General features: G+C 36.9%; 1 protein-coding gene and 1 long non-coding RNA gene across 4 annotated transcripts in view; one reads left to right on the forward strand and one right to left on the reverse strand.

Annotated features, from left to right (window-relative positions):
- Positions 1-18,275, forward strand: part of LOC113109173 (NACHT, LRR and PYD domains-containing protein 12-like) — a 1,059,377-nt gene that overhangs the window by 1,008,993 nt on the left and 32,109 nt on the right. The window contains exons 1-6 of one of the 3 annotated variants that reach the window (XR_003292853.1): positions 7,786-7,946; positions 8,222-8,303; positions 8,435-8,548; positions 10,663-10,776; positions 11,096-13,003; positions 15,059-15,232. The gene's annotated coding sequence lies outside the window, so the exon portion shown is untranslated. Of the gene's footprint in view, positions 7,947-8,221; positions 8,304-8,434; positions 8,549-10,243; positions 10,406-10,662; positions 10,777-11,095; positions 13,004-15,058; positions 15,233-18,275 lie in introns of those variants that run through there. The other 2 variants (XR_003292854.1, XR_003292855.1) reach the window with 2 other exon arrangements.
- LOC113109254 (uncharacterized) lies at positions 1,122-2,516 on the reverse strand. The gene is made up of 3 exons (XR_003292908.1): positions 1,516-2,516; positions 1,376-1,435; positions 1,122-1,291 (listed from the first exon to the last, which is right to left on the reverse strand). It is a non-coding gene; the product is annotated as an uncharacterized LOC113109254 (long non-coding RNA).

Here is an 18,275-nt window from a genome sequence, read left to right on the forward strand (position 1 = left end):
ACTTCAATAACGAGGTTAATACTGAACAGTCATGTTAGTGTACCATTACACCCCTTATATATATACAGTATATATGGATAAATAGATAGATCTTACATTTCCTATTAACACACTAAAGCAGACTTCTCTTATAAAACATCTTTGAAGCTTGTTTGCAGAATAACAAAATAAAAAAGGTAATTGCGATTTTATACCATTTATAACTTAATAACTCACACTGCAAGTTTGTATTTCACAATTATGAAAAACCAAGTCAGAATAGCAAGATTTAAACTCGCACTTTTTAGATTTAAAAAATTATCTTTTCAAATATTTTCTGACGTGGCGGAAACAAACTTTCATAATATTTACTGTATTTAGGTTTACCTTACAGTGGGATGGGTGCACTTGTTTTTCGGTGCACAAAAGTGTAATCTGTGGCCTGATGTTGGATACGGCTACTCGCAGATCATCCTCAACATCAAGACGTGATCTGTATTTTTTTTTCATGTACGTAACAGCTGAAAAAGTCTGCTCACACAAATATGAATCTGTATAATTCCTTCTCTTTTCTGCGAAAAACGTCTATAGGTTTTTCAACACAAGCAGGGTTTCTCGTCTCCAAATGTCTCTGCGTTTTTCCAGGCTTCATACTTTCATGGGCAAGCACTTCTGAACAGATTACACACTGAGAATGGTCCAAATCGTTGACAGAAGAGCAAGTGAATCCATACTTTATGAATTCCTCTTGATATTTCCGACGTTTCCTACATTGGTCAGAACGGGTCTAGCTCTTGTGTTTTGTAGAGGTACACGGTTCAGATGATTCAGGCTGTCCACAATTTTCTCAACATTTCTAACCTTGCAAATTACAAATTTATCCATTCTTGCCGTTGCAGTTTCCACGAGCAGTTGCGTGCAGTATTGATAACTCGCGATCAGTCGGTGCAGGGTGACGTTATCTTAGAGTCACGACATTATATATATTTTTTTTAAATCTCTAATCAGTTCTGTCTTTAGAAATCAAAAAAAATATTTATTTGTAATCTTAATTTTTTAGTATTGAAAAATATTTTTTGTAGTCAGAAAATACAGAATTTTTTCAAACCAACTCGCGACCCCTTGAAATCATCCTGCGACCCCCCGAGGGGTCGCGACCCCCAGTTTGAGAAGCACTGCACTAGGGGACCGCTCACATTGGGCTGGCAGCAGATGGAACATGACCTGAAATGGTTTGGGTTTTATGGGCACAGGACATGGTCCAGTGAAACGTCGTTTTCCTCTACGATTTGAGAACAATCCAGGAAAGGACCTGTTTTAAAAACTGTAACTTGGAAGTCAGAACAGACCTACGATTCATAATAGGCGAGGATTGTTATATACAGTTTCTACTTACCTGGTCATTTCTGTTTGGACAGAAGATGGCCCCGGAGTTTGGCCTCTAACATGAGATGATCTGACAGACCAAACAACAACAAAAATCTACATTTTGACCACAATGTATGTGTTGCCATTTAATAATAAAAAAAGCAATACCTGTTTATACCCTGACTAGTAGAAGACCCATCAGCTCTCTCTTGTGTCAAAAGTGCCAAAAGGTGCCTTGCTGATCTCAGCACTTCATTGTCTCCCTTGTGAAAAACAAACACGGCATGGATGGAAGATGGAAAGTATCTTAAAAAATATTACGTCAACATAGATATAAAATTATTAATGTAGATACAGAACTGTCTTTCTGAAAACCATCGAAAACTGACCGCCAAAAATTGATTTTCAAAAAGGCTTTGACTTCATTAAATAAACATGACCACTGCAAGTTTCAAAATCAAATACCAGAGTGGGCGTTTTTCATCACTGTATTTCAGAAGGAAACTGACTGCGTTTAGAAAATGTTCGATTTCATTTTTATTTCATTTAGCATGTAATGCTCGATACGGCAGTGTTTGTGAGCTCAGAGCAGCCGTTACCGGAGCTCTCTCTCTCCCGCGATTAAAGCGGGGCCTGCAGGCAGAATATGAATAAAGTGTAAGGCTGCTGGAAACACTGTGACATTAGTTCTATCATCTGCTTATGACTACGATGCTTTTGAGAAATTAAGCCCTTACCTGGACATAGCAGTGACAAGTCCTATTTAATTAAAAGACGGAGATTAACTAATATACTGGTAGAAATGTAACTTAATTTAAAAGTGGCAGATTTATTTTATAATTGCGGTTGGGTTGTATTTAATGGTCCTATATAATATATAAAAATGGTGCTATTTAGTATATTGTCATTAACCAAACATAACCAAACAATACACTCAATTTCAGCGTATTATAGTGGTTTTACTTGAAAAAATATATAAAAACCACAGGCAAGAGAATTATGGATTTATATTGATCACAATATGTCACCTTTGTAGTAAAAAAAAAAAAAAAAAAACACAGCTTGCGTACTCGGGGTAACAAGAGGAATCAGTTAGACTCTTGAGTAAACAATGAATTGGGTCTTAATCTTAATTTTCCGCATATAAATACAGCATACTGACCTATAAAATCATAACTTGTACCCACCTCTCGGTCCATTTCGTCAAATGATGTTTTATGAAGGCCTCTCGTGACGGTTTCGTTGATGCTTGTTAAGACAAAGTAGCGCTTGCACCCCCTGCCGGTGAAGACGATTTACAGCAGATGAGATTGTGATCGGTAATCTACTGATTTTCCTGTTGTTCCCGGATGTGAAACGGTGAATTTACTGTCGAATTTGAACCACTGAATTTGTGGAAGCGAATTTGTAAAGCGAAATAAAATGGACTGAAACTTGCCTGTTGAATATTATAGGTTGTATTTTTAAATAGATCGAATATTTTGGAAGTGAAATCTGAAAGGTGAATATGAATTCTTGAATTTTTGATTATGAAAATCAGTTTTAAATGTTTTTAATTGAAATATTCATGTCTTAAATATACAACCATGTTGAATTTCAGCCCATAATTATGCAAGACTTAAAAATTCAAAGCATTTAAATGCAGGTACGGCTATTGCAATGCATATTTTTTCAATTCTTGTAATTCAATAAGCTTTTTTAATTAAAATACATTTGGCATTAATTTACTTCCATGTAAAATACACTTGGGTTGTCGATGTCAAAACACTATTTAAGCTGTGATTCAAATATGAAATAATGTTATGTCATGTGTTTACTCTTACACTGAATGTGTGCTGCTTCAGTCCAGATGAGGAGGTTATTGTACAGGTAAATTTAGTAACTGTTATAGGGTGTGAATGTTGTAGTCTAACTTACAGCTGTGGTGTCTGTATAGAGTGTGAATGCTGTAAAGAAGATGTGTAGAGTTAAGGTTCGGCGTGTGGGTTCTGTAAGAGGTAAAGGAATTTCAATGGGGTGTGAATTTTTTATTGGGTGTTAAATGTGTATATTTTGTTAAGGTGTGAATCATATTTAATATCATGCATCATGGTGTTACCGAAAGTTGGAAGAAAGTGGCAGAGTCATATTTGGGATTACTCTGAATATGATGTGTGTCAGATAAGAGCAAGTGTCTTGCAGTGGAAGGTGGTAAAATATGAGGACAATTTATGAAAGGGAAAAATCCTACGACTTTGAAAGTACATTTGAGAAGCGCACACAAGGAGGCTAGCCTTGCTTACCTCGACAAGGAAAAGGAGAACACAGAGATCCCCTCGAACCAAAGTTCAAACACCTGGAGCTGCAAGAGTCAACAGCCGTATTGGGACCAGAGTATGGGAGCGGAGTGGAGTGGCAACAATTTCCCCTCCGCGCTCAGAGCATTTAATAATCACTCCGCTCCAGCTCTGCTCCGGGTTCACAATTTCCCGCTCCCACTCCACTCCGCCCTCAGTGATACCAGAAACACTGCTCCGCCTTCGCTCTGTTGAAATGTTATGTTCATAACGTAGCCTATATTAAAAAAAATTTTTTTTAATAAGTTTCAAAGTGGCTTAGGCTATTGTGTGCAAACTTTTTTTTTTTTTTTTTCTACCACATGCCAAACTAATAACATGGATGTCAGCATTAATATAATTACTGTATTCTGCTGTGCAAATTTTGTTTGTGATGAAAATAACAGTACATTTTTATTTTATCTACAGATCAATGCATTTCTTACAGATTTCTGCTCATTCAAAATCAGATACAAATGAAGTAACACTGTAAGATTACATTTGTTTGAATGCATTATTGAGAAAGCGATTGCGTGTGAATGTGCTGTAACTGTTTAAATCATGCTTCGACCCGAAAATAATGTGAAATTAATTTTTACTTCATGTTATCTGGAATGTTTTTGGTCTTTTTGAGCAGGATAAGAGATATATTTAAACCGTTTAGGTGTTTGTGTGTCTGCTGCACACCACTGACACAGATGACTGATCAAACACAAAATATAATCTTTTTCTTTATGAACATCATTATTCAGGAATTATTAAACATGAACCAGTCAGTATCTGAAATTGATTTCAATATACAAAGAATAACTCAATAGCCTCTGTTACTATATATTGCTCTGTACTGAAATGAAAAACTTAACATCTTGAAAGAAAGCTTCAAGTCCGTACTGTATGTCATCAGTTATTTCTCTGAAGAAATGATGTGTATATTTTTAATATGATTGAGCAACATCTATTTCATACCCCCAAAGATTCACAAATATGTTTACTAGCATGTAAAATGTTGTATGACTTTTCAATACAAAAATAAAATGTGGTATTTAATTCTTCATCTAATCTTTGAAAAGATGGCTGGTGTTGCTTTCTTGTTGCAATGCAACTTTGAATTAAGTAAAGTTCCAGTTAGTCATTTTCACAAGCAGGTGCTACTCTCATGGATGCTTATATATAAGCATTATTTCTCTTCAAATAAATATATAATTTGTAATAATTGGTATATATTGTTTAAACATAAAACAAAAGTTGTTGAAAATATACCGACTGAGAAAAAGCTTGCAAAGCAATACAAAGATTGTGCAGTTTACCGCTTTCTAGAGGAACATATTACACTTGTCCTGACCAAGTTTGACATTCAGAAGTTTAAATTAATTAATTTAGAATGCATACAGTTTGTCTTGTTACTTGTTCAAAGAACAATATTTACAGCCATCTTTTACTATCGTATGTAAATCAGGATGCATACTATTGAATTAAATTTGTATCTGTTAACACACTCATTTTTAAAACATACAGTACTCCATCTCGACTTCAAAGAAACAACGTCTTGTTACTGGTTCCTGGAAGAACATTTTGAAGGTGGTTTTAGCCACAGAACTGTAATAGAACACATACTATTGAAAATGAAACCAATACATCATTTAGTTTCTCAATAACACTATAGTTCTGCTGACACCTTGAGAACTTTTTAGAAAAGAATGAAACCGGATGCTCTATGCCGAAATTGTCTTGCACCCGCTCCTGTAGTTGAGGCATCAACTTCTTATTTAAATCAAATTTAGGGGCTTTGAGTATCGGAGCACTACAGAGTAAGTCTTTTGCTGCATTAAAAGCATACTCACATCTGGGTGTCCAGATAAACCTCTTTGTAGTGCTTAGCAGATCAGTTAGTGGTGAGACAGTTGTTACGTTCCCCTTCTTTGTTCTAGGGGGTTTAAAGTAGGGCTGTGCAAAAAATCGAATGCCATTTTCAGGCACATCTCATCAGTAAAGACAATCCTGTAATTAGAAGTATATATTTAGCACGTGCATTCAGATCAGGGTTGCCAGGTTTTCACAACAAATCCTGCCCAGCTGCTTCTGGAAGCCAGAGGTAACAGATACAGAATAAACAATATGGGGCCGAGGATTGATCCCTGTGGGACTCTGCAGTTCAGAGGTACACTAGTGGAGGATTGATGACCAATATAGACACTAAAACATCTGTTGTTCAGATAAGAGCGGAACCACTGCAAGACAACGCCTCGAAAACCCACGGATGTCTCCAGACGTCGCAACAGGACCTCATGGTCAACTAAGTCAAATGCAGAACTCAAATCTAATAAGACTAAGGCCATTGATTTCCCAGAGTCAGTTTCAGTGAAAATATCACTTGACACTCTTAAAAGAGCAGATTCAGTACTGTGTAGAGCTTTAAAACCAGATTGAAATGTTTCATGGAGAGAATTTACGGATAAGTATGATTGTAGTTGAACCAGTACAACTCTCTCAAGGATCTTCGAAATAAAAGGTAGATTAGAAATAGGACGATAGTTAGAAAGAGTGGAAGGATCGAGATAAGTTTTTTTAAGATATGGCGTCACCACAGCAACTTTCAGACTGTTAGGGAAGGAACCAGTTGACAGGCATTTGTTAATTAAAAGGTCCAACTGTGTCCATAATTTGCCTAAGGAAAGAAGGTGGAATAACATCCTGTGGACAGATAGTGGGTTTTAAATGACCAACAATTTCATTACATGTGTCCAGATCAGTCGACTCACACTCAGACCAGATGGAGGAACATAATGGAACATCATGTGTATACACTGAGTTAGACAACTGAGATCTTAAAATTGTGATCTTATCAACAAATACATTGCAAAATTGTCACAGAGAGCAGTAGAGGGCTCTAAGGAGGGATGCACAGGTGGATTTAAAACAGAGTTAATAGTAGCAAAGAGAACTCGAGGTTTATGGCAATTATTAGAAATAAGTTCAGAAAAATGTTTGCATTTTGCAGACTTTGCAGCTTTCTGAAACACCTTATAGGCATTTTGCATGATTTCATACGAAACCTGCAGACGGTCCTTTTTCCATTGGCGCTCCGCCTGTCTACATACCCGTCTAAGGGTACGTGTAGTGCCAGTGTGCCAGGGCACTGGTGCAGGCTTGTGATTTTTGTACCTCAAAGGTGCAATAGAATTCATGATATCTGCGCAGGTGGAATAAAAAAGATTAAGATGTGCATCAGCATCCAGGTTATGCAGGGTAGAGACAGATTCCAGGCAGTTACGTACATCGTGATAGGCTGTGGAAAAATCTTCACTAGAGCGTTGGGTAAGACAACGAGTTAAATGTGCCAGTGATGGATTTTTAAGTGTGCGTCCAATGAGAGGAACAGTAAAACGTACAGGCATGTGGTCAGAGAAAGACGTAGGATGTTCAATTTCATCATGCATATCCCAGTTTAACTTCTCAAAAAGATATACCTCCCCTTTGGTTTTATATATATATATATATATATATATATATATATATATATATATATATATATATATATATATATATATATATATATATATATATATATATATATATATATATATATATTATATTATTATTATTATTATTACTACTACTACTACTATAATTGCGCCTATTTTACATAATTACGTAATTGTGACACCTAATCCTGCATTTGTTTGTGAGGTATCTTGTCCTGTGTGTTCTGCCTTGTATTCAGAAGACTTTATTGAAGGAACAGTTCATTTTCACTGGTCAGATGAAGTCTGAGCACTGAAACAAGCAACTAGGATTATTTAATAAACTCTGCTCCTTTTTGTATAAAAGCTTTTATTTTATTTTATTTTATTTTATTTTATTTTATTTTATTTTATTTTATTTTATTTTATTTTATTTTATTTTATTTTATATGCTAAAACGGGCATGTAACGTTTTCCCACTGATGACTAATGACGCTCCCTTACACACTACAGGCAAAGCGATATATATATATATATAAAACTTGAAGTTTGATATAATGTATTCTATTAGTATGTTAGACGTGAAAGCCTGTAAAACTGGATCAAACGTGAACAGGATGAGAGATCGCGCTCAGGAAGTGACGTCAGTTTTTCGCGTCACAAATCAAAAGTGAAACAAATGTTCAGAGTTGATGTTTTTCCATTTAAACAGCCAGCATCGATTCTGTACGGAATTTCAAAGTGTTTCAGAGGAACTAAAGTATGATTGTCGTGTAGCTGCTTCATAGAAAGACGGTGGATTTTGTGAATCTGTGTAAATAAGGTGAGTGCTGAGTGCTTTACAGTGACTTCCGCTTTCAGATTTCATTTAAACGACGATTATTTTTATATGTCCTCTATGTTTATTTGTTACGTTTAATATTTTCTTTTTCCAGCAGATGAAGGTGGTTTGATTGGTGTTTGGTGTTGTGTGTGGTTTATTTGATCATTTGTTAACAAACGACTAACATTGTGTATCTGAACATGTGTATCTCATGATCTGTTTCTCTCAGGATCCGTTCAGCTGAATTATTGAGTTTGTTTGTCATTTCTATTCAGAGTCAGTGCTGGAGATCAGATTCTGTTTCATCATGGAGGACACACAAACATCCACAGATCAAGAGTTTTCTCCAGGATGCAGGTACTTTGAAGAAACACTGTATTAAATCACCTTCAATGATGAGAGATGGGTGTTTTTGAGTCTGGATTTAAAGTTAAAATAAGCCTTTAAAATGATTACCATCATAAAGAATTAAATCTGTTTTGTTATAGTTCAGTTGATCAGAAGAGATCAGAAGCAGAGTCCAGCTGTGTGTCTGTGAGGAGTGATGCGTCTATGGATCCTCCAGGACAGTTTAAGAGTGGAGATACAAACACTGATCTCAGGTACAGTTTTATATAAATATTATTATAGTACGCCATTTTATATGATCAAAACAGTGTCTATATTTTCTAAAACATATGAGAAATTCTTCTTGTACATTGTTAATAGATTTATTTTCTACCTTTATCTGATATTTAGCATACAGTCAAACCAAAAATTATTTAGACACCAGATATAATATTTGATTTTTCTTTGCTAGTGGGTGCAGAACACTATACTTCATTTGTGTAAGTGTTGATAGCAAAATAAAGTAAACTGTGACGTATTTTACCATTAAATTCTTCATACAGTGGACTACCAGTAAAATTAATAACAAATTGGGACCAAAACTTGGGACACTTTTGACCTGACCATGTTTTAAAGAGTTTTTTTCTGTAATTGCTAATGCAACCTTTTTACACCACAGACTGAACAAAGTTATGCATTGTTTGGTAATTGGTCAACAAAGTATTGATAGTTGTGTAAATATTCCCTGCTGAAAAAACTATAGACACCATCACATCATTTGTAATGGTTTTACTGGTTATAATGGGAATTGTATTGGTTTTAATGGAAGCTGTAATGTACCCTGTTGGTCTCTACTGGTAATTGTTCATCTTCTGTCGGTGACTTGTTAAAACCAGTAAATCCTAATGGAATATGTCCCAAAGCACACTACAGAAAAAAAAAAAAAAATAATAATAAAAAAAAAATGATTTTAATGGTTAACAATTGATAGTTTGTAATGGTATTTGTATGGAAACCATTATAATTTTGTTCTGATAGTTCTATTGATTTTTTTGTTGTTGTTTTTCTCAGCAGGGTTGTTATACTAACAGTCGTCTGAATTTTTGGTTGATTGTAATCCATTTCATACCTTTCTATCAAAGTTACAGTTAAGGTCAAAAGTTTACATCCCTCTTTCAAAATCTGCAAAATGTGAATTATTTTACTAAAAAAAGAGGGACCATACAAAATGCATGTTATTGTTTATTTCGCATTGATCTGAATAAGATATTTCACATAAAAGATGTACATATAGTCCACGAGAGAAAATCAGAATCAGAATCTGTTTTATCAAGTGTGCACAGACACACAAGGAATTTGTTGTGGTTTTTAAGATGCTCTTGGTACATACATACATACATACAGACTTACCAACATATATACATATATGGGATGAGAGCAGAAAACATTTAGGACAACTTAACAATAAATAATAATAATAATGTGTATGAATCTGGAACAGAAGATTTATGTACAGATTTGTGCATTATCTACTCTATATACAGTTGTATACATAAAGAGATATGCATATGTATCTATCGAGTTCTTGAGAAAGAGGCAGTGATTAGAGATGGAGTATGAATTACAGAACACAGGTAATGATTGATGTGTTAGTTGTTTAAGCTGGAGATGGTGTTTGATGAAGGAAGTACAGTCTCTGCTGGGTCTTTATCACGATGGAGTCGATGTGAGTGTCTCTCTTCAGGAGCTGAGAGATAGTGGTGTCCAGGAACCTGAATGACTCCACTGTTTTTACAGAGCTGTCTATGATGATGAGTGGAGGAGAGTGATACTCACTTATGCTCCTGAAGATAAAACCATCCGGGGCGTGAAAACTTTTGAACAGAATGGAGATGTGTACATTTTCCTATTTTGCCTGAATAATCATATATATATATATTTTAGTACTCCCTTCAGATGCTCCAGAAGATGGTTACTAGTTTCCCAGAAGATATCATACAGCTGGAGCTGAAGGATTTTTCTGAAGAACAGAGCTCAGTTTAACTGTTCAGGACAAACAAGAGACTCATGAACAACTATCACTAAACACAAACACACAGCTGAGGATCATTCAGCTAACAACACAGTATTGAGTGAGTCGAGGGGATGAAAACTTTTGAACTGGGTTATTTTTATAACTTCAACTATTTATTTTATAGTTTGTTTATTAGTGGAAGACAAACTGTCTTCTGCTGCAAACCATTCACACATGTGGAGAAGGTGTCCGGATCAGATGATCATGATGTAAATGTGTTTTGGCGTCACATCTGACTGATGCTGCAGATTCTCACTTTCTGTCATCATCACTGTTTACAGCAAAAGAGTGTGATATTTCTGTGTGTTTTCTCAGGATCTGCAGTCAGAGATCTTCATCTCCTGATCACAGCTGTGTGTCTCTGAAGAGTGACGGATCCATGGGTCATCCTCCTGACCTCAGTGATGGAGCAGTGACCTCTGACCCCAGGTGAGGATAATCGTGTGGTGAGGATTGAACTGCTTTATAGGAGTCAGAAACACACTCAATACACACAGACACTCGACACAATGAGCACACGAGCTCCTACATTGAATTGAATTGAATTTAATTGAAGTCACCTTTAGCTGCTCGCTGGATAATTGTGAGACTCTCTTTGGAACAATGTGCATTACACAAAGAGTTAAACAGATCAACAAACTGAAATTATACTGAAAATACAAGACTGAAATCTCTATCGGTTTAGATGTTAATTTACACATCCTTTATTTTGAGATATGTTTAATCAGTTGTTCTTGTGATATTTCAGCAGAGCAGATGGAGAGCGAAGCATCTCTGGAGGAGTCTCCTCTGTCTTCTGTCTGAACAACACGAGCGTTACAGCGTCTCTGAATAAACATGATCAAGCAGTGAATGATGAACTACAGAGAGTCAAAGAGCAGCACAAAACCAGCATGAAGAACAAGTATGAGAGATTATGTGAGGGACTGAAACTCCAGGAGAATGAAAGCCTCCTGAACAGCATCTACACACAGCTCTACATCATAGAGGGAGAGAGAGAAGGAGTGAATGAAGAACATGAGGTTTTACAGATGGAGAAAACAGCCAGAACACAACACTCACAAGACGCTCCAATCTACTGCAATGACATCTTTAAAGCCTCCGCTGAAGCAGGATCTGAGGAGAAAGAGCAGATCAAGACTGTTCTTACTAAAGGCATCGCTGGAATCGGAAAAACCGTCTCTGTGCAGAAGTTCATTCTGGACTGGGCCGAGGGAAAAGCCAATCAGGATGTAGATTTCATGTTTGTGCTTCCATTTCGAGAGCTGAACTTGATCCGAGATCATCAGTACAGTCTTCACAGACTTCTGCTGGACTTTCATCCTGAACTTCGAGATCTGGACTCACAGATTTATGAGGCGTGTAAAGTTGTGTTCATCTTTGATGGTCTGGATGAAAGCAGAATCACACTGATGTTTTCAGACGCTCAGAAAGTTTGTGATGTGACTGAGACTTCATCAGTGGCTGTGTTGATGTCAAAGCTGATGAAAGGAGAGCTGCTTCCCTCTGCTCTCATCTGGATCACCTCCAGACCAGCAGCAGCCAATCAGATCCCCTCCAAATACATCCACCGTCTGACAGAGATTCAGGGATTCACTGAGCCTCAGAAGGAGGAATATTTCAGGAAGAGAATCAGTGATGAGCATCAAGCCAGCAGAATCATCTCACACATCAGAAGAGCAAGAAGCCTCCACATCATGTGCCACATCCCCGTCTTCTGCTGGATCTCATCCACTGTGCTTCAGAAGCTCCTGGAAGAAGATCTGAGAGCAGAAATCCCTCAAACTCTGACTGAAATGTACATCCACTTCCTGCTGATTCAGATCAACATGAGGAAGCAGAAGTATGAAGAGAGAGATCCAGAGAAACTCCTGCCGTCCGACAGAGAAGTGATTGTGAAACTTGCTGAAGTGGCTTTCAAACAGCTGATGAAGGGCAATGTGATGTTCTATGAGGAGGACCTGATTGAGAGCGGTGTAGACGTCACTGACGCCTCGGTGTATTCTGGGATTTGCACTGAGATCTTTAAGCAGGAATCTGTGATTCATCAGAGGAAAGTCTACAGCTTCATTCATCTGAGCGTTCAGGAGTTTCTCGCTGCTTTCTATCTGCTTTACTGCTATTTAACAAAGAACAAGAAAACACTGCATGAATTCAGTTCATACACATGTGATAAAGTCTCTCTGTATGGTCTACTAACATCAGCAGTAGATAAAGCTGTTGAGAGTAAGAATGGACGTCTGGATCTGTTCCTGCGGTTCCTGCTGGGCGTCTCACTGGAGTCCAATCAGAGACTCTCACAGGATCTACTGACACACACAGAGAACAGCTCAGAGACCATCAGCAGAACCACACAGTATATTAAACGCAAGATTAAAGATCCAGATGATCTTTATCATCTCTCAGCTGATCAGTCCATCAATCTGTTCCTCTGTCTGCTGGAAGTGAAAGATCAGACTCTGTTCAGAGAGATTCAGGAGTTTGTGAAATCAGACAAACACTCAGAGAGACTCTCTCCTGCTCACTGCTCAACAATCTCCTACATGATTCAGATGTCAGAGAAGCCTCTGGATGAACTGGACCCCAAGAAATACAAGACATCAGCTGAGGGGAGAAGAAGACTGATACCAGCTGTGATCAACTGCAGAAAAGCTGTGTGAGTGTTTCATCATCAACTAAACTATCATATTTAATAATGAATCTGACTCCTTTAAAATCAATGTTCCTGAATGAGAGATTTCTCCTGAATAACAGAATCTTAAAGGAGTCAGGACAGGTGTTTTTAATCCAGTAGATATTAGAGTAAAGCGTGTGTTAGCGGCGCGGGTAAAAACAACCCCGTCACATGAGAAACTGGTTCATTAAATCAGCAGCAGCTGCAGCAAAGAGACGCTCCACACATTGATCAGTAAAGCTGACCTTCAGACATTTCACTTGTGCTTGAAGTGTCTTACTCTTTACTGGACAACACTAGACACTATTTTACATTATTATACATTTAAAGAGATCTGCATCATGCCATAAAATAAATCAAACCATAGAAAAGGTGTATTCCTGTGAATGTTAGTATTATGAGTGATATAAGTCTAGTTTTCTAACACATATTTACTCTGTCAGCATTGTGACCACATTAATGTCACAAATAAAAGATTAAAACTTACATTTCAGCAGCTCACACACGTTCATGAATTATTCACACAAAACAATCTGAGAGTTTGTCATTTAATGAGATCTGTGTTAAATATCCAGTTACATGTCAGCCTTTAGTGAAAATGACTTTTCCAAACTCAGATGTGACACATTTCTGTGAAGGACTACAGAACAAGCTCTGATTCACAACATTAGTGTCCAAACACAGAAATAAAAGACAGTCTATATATCAGATCAGGATCTGAAGACTATAATAAACACAAATCCAGCTCTAGAGCATCAGATCTCACAGTCAGCTCAAAACGACTTTCTGCTGTTCTGCTTCAGAAGTGATCAGGAGGAGCAGAAAACACTCCTTTAGCAGCTTGATTCATCAAATACTCTTCTGCAGTGACAAACAGCTTCTGAGAGATGAAACTGTGTTTATAGTACAGTGATATTATATATACATAAATATTAGTGATGGGGGAATATTAATTATTTTAATAACTGATATCAGGGCTAGGTGCATGGAGATAGAATTGTTGCATAATTACAAATTAAAAGATTATGATCCACAGATGAATGTTGAGATTAACAAAAAAATATATTAAAAATGATATAAAAATATTGTCAAATAAATATAATGATATTTGAAAATAAAAACAATATTCACAAATATCTTTTTATTCTACAAACAACTTTTCCTGTCATTCATTAGTGAAAGTCTTTCTGTGTATTTGTGACTCCACCCACCGTCTGCTCAAGCCAATCAGATAAAAGCCACACTTCACTGACCAATCGTAGCATGTTCTCGCTGTATCCAATCACGTTCTTCTTTACAATCAGCGCAGGAGCAGATTCATTTATTCAGTCTCCTGTAAGAACTGCATTCTATGAACACTTTGTTCAGTCGAGCTGAAGTGCTGTTTGTGTGATTAAAAACCCTGTTTCCAAAAGACTGTTGGAGTGTAAAGACTGTGTTATACTTTCTGTGTGAGCAATCCAGACACGTACACGGACAGCACGGACACAAACTACTTGTATTTATAATACTGAATGTGAATGTGAAGAGTATGTTATTACCTACTGTTCTGTAAAGCACTGCAGTACATTGAGGTGTAAGTACTATCTGACACAATTTACACTAAATATGAATAATATCTCACAGTGTAGGAGATCTCAGGATTTTATATCTTGAGTGATGGAGAAACACACACACACACACACACACACACACACACACACACACACACACACACACACACACACACTCTCCACTACTCCATACATACATTATACATACATTAATACAGATTGAAAAATAAAACTAAAGCTCAGCTGTGTAATGAATAGTGTGATTAAATATATTTGCATTAATGTCTACATAAGACATTAAAAATCCTGAGAGTGTAAAGGAGTTTTTTTTTCTTTTTGAATGAGGTTTTAAATGATTTATGACATTTTAAATCTCAGTCCAGTGATTCATCACACATTGATTTGTTCTTTCTCTTTACTAATGGATTCACAGCTAAACTGATCTGATCTGAGAGAGTGAAGAGTGTGTCATTGTTCTCTACAGGTTGAGATATTGTGACGTCACAGATAAAGGTTGTTCTGCTCTGGCTTCAGCTCTGAGATCAAACCCCTCACACCTGAGAGAACTGGATCTGTCTTGGAATAAAATAAGAGATTCAGGAGTGAAGCGTCTCTGTGCTGGACTGGAGGATCCTCGCTGTAAACTGGAGAAACTGGGGTAAGATTATATATGACACACTGTAAAATATTTGTGAAGTGAAAAACAAATCACCCAGAAAGCCAGAAAACACAATAGTTGTATCAAGAGACAGAGATACAGAAAGTAAAACATTGTGTGTCTTTGTTTCTTGTTCATATGTGGACTTCTGTGTTCATGTTAAAGCTGTTTCTGCATTAGCATCACCTTTAAATGGATTCTGTTACGCTAAGTGCTAATAGCTCGTCTTGTTAGCAAAGGCTTGACTGTTAGCAGACAAAATTACTAAAGAAAGCAGTCAGATAAGTGAGAGAGTAAGAACAGTGGGCTTTTGAGGAGACCGACCCGAGTACAAATCTGCATTTCTTCTCATTTACTCCAGTGTATATGAGCTCAGAGAGGTGTTTATATTAAAGAAAACATAAGATTTTCAAAACACTGAAATAAAACGTCTAACTTGTGTATAATTAAATATATATGTGGTGTCCTCGTGTTGATCAGATGTTCTGGTGAATCAATCACATGCAGCTCATATTGTTCCCAAACTCAGAAGCGTGAGTCTCTTCCTGCAGCTTCAAGAACAGCTTTACTGATCAGCAGCTTCAGTGTGATTAGGAGCAGGTGTAGGGGGCTTTAGGAAGAGACACAAGGAAGGACACTAGAAGACACCATCTGTTTATAATCAACAGAATCAGAGAAAGAATATGTTATTACCTACTGTTTAGTAAAGCACTGCAGTACATTGAGGTGTGAGTACTATCTGCAAGTATGAATAATATCTCACAGTGTAGGAGATTTCAGGTTCTGATATCCTTGAGTGATGGAGAAACACACACACACACACACACACACACACTCTCTCTCTCTCTCGCTCACACACACACACACACACACACACACTCTCTCTCTCTCTCTCTCTCTCTCTCTCTCTCTCTCTCTCTCTCTCTCTCTCTCTCTCTCTCTCTCACACACACACACACACACGCACACACACCACTACTCTGTACATATAAATACAGATCAATATAAAGCTCAGCTGTGTAATGAATAGTGTGATTTAACATAAGAGACTATTTGCAGGGATGAGTTTATAAAGACTGTAGTGTGACGCTCCATGTCTGCTGTTACTGTACTGTTTCTGGTTCTGATTCACTGTTAGTGCTGCGCTTGGTTTGAGACGCTTTAATTTACATTTGGGAACACAACATTCATCATTAGAAACATTTATAAATCTGTTGTTGTTTACAAAGAAGTTTAGTGTCACACAATCCTTCAGAAATCATTCTGATTTTCTGCTCAAGAAACATTTCAGATTATTATCAATGTTAGAAACAGTTTTGCTGCTTAATATTTTTGTGGAAACTATGATACGACTCAAACATTTGTATAAGATTTAAAAAAGAGAGAAATTAATAATTTTATTCATCATTCATGAAAGTGACAAAAACTGTGTGAATGAATTTAACATGATTTTTATTTAATAAATGCATTTACCAATTTAATTAATATATTGATAAATGCAAATAAATGCTGTTCATTAAACTTTATATTTATCAAAAAATAAAGTGCATAATTTCAACACAAAATATGAAGCAGCAAAATGTTCAACATTGATAATAATCAGAAATGTTTCTTGAGATTAAAATAAATTGTAATGACTTCTAAAAGATCACGTGACACTGAAAACTGGAATAATTATGAAGAATATTCTGATTTGCATCACAGGAATAACATTACAATTTGTATTAAAATTGTTAACTTTTCTTGTATTTGTAATAATATTTCACAATATTTATTTTACTTTATTTTGACCAAATAAATTCAGCCTTGATGAGCAGAAGATAGTTTGTAGCTTGGCCACATAAGAGGTATACGTTTATAAAGCTGTTGATTAAATGTTAATCTGATTGTTGATGTGGCACAGCTGTTATTAACCCTCTAAGCGCCAAAGTCGCAAAATTGCGACAAGACGTCATCCTTAATAAAATAGACTGTAGTTCCTTATATGGTGTAATATCTCATTTGTATTCCCTTCCACTAGATGGCAGACACGTAGTACTTTGATTCTAGACCAACATTATGCATTGTTTCTGTTCAAAGTGTCGAGCTCTCATGTTATTGATGCAGAAGCAATTCATTTCATAGCGTTAAGTGTAAAAAGTTCATTTCATAGAGTGTAAATCGTGAGATTTATGAGAGAAAATCGCCAGATGGCTAATACAAAGAGGATGTGTTGCAAATGTTGTTCACCGATTCTGACTCTGAAGAGGAATATTTGCCTTTTGGAAATGACGATCAGCCGTCTAATGATCGTGTGTCTCGCGGTACATCTTTGCAGCGCAATGGTGCAGCCGTGCAAGGCGAGAGTGTTCACGAAGCACAAACAAGCGATCGTTTCGAGCCTTTGCTCAACGGGGAAGCGGGTAACAGAGGTGAACGTGGTCATAGTGTCCATAGGAGAGCTGTTGCTGATCGCGCACGCTCTAATACTCGGCCGGTGTTCTGTCGATTTGTCCTACGCTGTCAGATTTTCCTACCTCCCACTAAAACAGTGGGTACAACAAAAAATTCTACTGTAAAGTTATGATTTATTAATGTCTACACCTACCACAACCCTAATCATACCCTTACAGTACTACAAATACAGTAATTATGTGTTATATTCGCGGTTGTAGCTAGAAGGGATACAGTTACAGGAAACCAACAATAAATATTAGTTTCTACCAATTAAATTGCGTTTTTATTAAAGTCTACACCTACCCCAACCCTAAACCTACCCTTACAGTAATGCAGATACATTAAATATCGTTGTTTAGCATGAGACAAAGGACGCGATATTGATGTGCGCGTGCGCAGTAAACCTCGGTAGGAAAATCTGACAGGGTAGGATAAAACGTCAGGACACCGGCAGACAGTACAGGTGCAGTCTGTGTGGAGAAGGTGCGCTGTGTCATAGAGGTCTTCACAGTGCACCCGAGACCTGTCGACCCCGGACCCGACCCGGGACCCGTACGGGTTCGGGTCTATATTTTAAATCATCAGCCGGGTCCGGGTCGGGTCCGAA

This window comes from Carassius auratus, chromosome 9 (assembly GCF_003368295.1).
Source record: "Carassius auratus strain Wakin chromosome 9, ASM336829v1, whole genome shotgun sequence".
In the NCBI taxonomy this organism is placed as follows: Eukaryota; Metazoa; Chordata; class Actinopteri; order Cypriniformes; family Cyprinidae; genus Carassius; species Carassius auratus.